Genomic DNA, 938 nt, shown 5'->3' with positions numbered 1-938 from the left:
TGTGTGTTGGGGAGTTATTACTTTACAGGGGAGTAAATTGCAGAACACCCAAGATGACACATAAATAACTATAGGATCGAGGATTCCAAGACCAGACCTTCCCAAGTGGCTGCACAGCCTGCGTCTTTCCCAGCTTCCCTTGAACTGGGGGGCAGAGGAGAGAAGAGAGCCGCTAGACAGGAGCACCTGCATCGGGTAAGCCCAAGCCTCTACGTAAGAGCTACGATCTAGACGCAGGGAGGCGAGCAAAGGTGGGATCCTCCACTCTGCTTAAACCCCACCTACGGAGAGGAAGCAAAATTGTGAGTGATTCCTGCTGAGAACCCAGCACGGATGGGAAGGAGGGCAAAGCTGGAACTCTCTGGGAGCGAGACAGAAGGTAGGAGGAGGGCTGGGAGGGAAAAAAAAACGGTGTAGCATTTTTTTCCAGGGGTCCTGTCTCTTGGGCAGATGTGCACGAGGCTCGGTGATTCCCTCTTGTACATTTGTCGCCTGGAGGGTTCCATCACCTGTGCAGGTGGGGCGCTGGAAGGAGCTGTTTCCCGGACTGTGGTCTCACCCCTAACTTCTCCCCCAGTTTGAGGTGGGAAAAGCAGTTAACTATTTTTGTGGGAGCCAGGCTTGGTACATAAGGGATGCTAGGATTCCCGGGAAAATGACTGATGACATTGCGACCTGGAAGGCTGGACTCTCATTCAAGCATCCTTCCCTACACTACCTCTGCCTCCAAGTCGATGCGCCCTAAGACGGGACAGAGGTTCTTGTGAACAAGCCCCCGCCCGCCGACTCCCTACTGCGAACTGGGTGGAGACCCGCGGCGCCGCGGAAAGGCTATTTTGAGTGTGGGAACGCTGTGGGAGGAGGGGCGCCGGCGGGCTGGGCGCGGGCGCGCGGGGAAAGCCTCCAGCTCGGGCTGCCACGGCAACCGCGTCCAGGCA

Source organism: Mastomys coucha, unplaced genomic scaffold (assembly GCF_008632895.1).
Source record: "Mastomys coucha isolate ucsf_1 unplaced genomic scaffold, UCSF_Mcou_1 pScaffold23, whole genome shotgun sequence".
Classification (NCBI taxonomy): domain Eukaryota; kingdom Metazoa; phylum Chordata; class Mammalia; order Rodentia; family Muridae; genus Mastomys; species Mastomys coucha.
The sequence above is the reverse complement of the archived record's forward strand: the minus strand, read 5'-3'. Positions refer to the sequence as shown.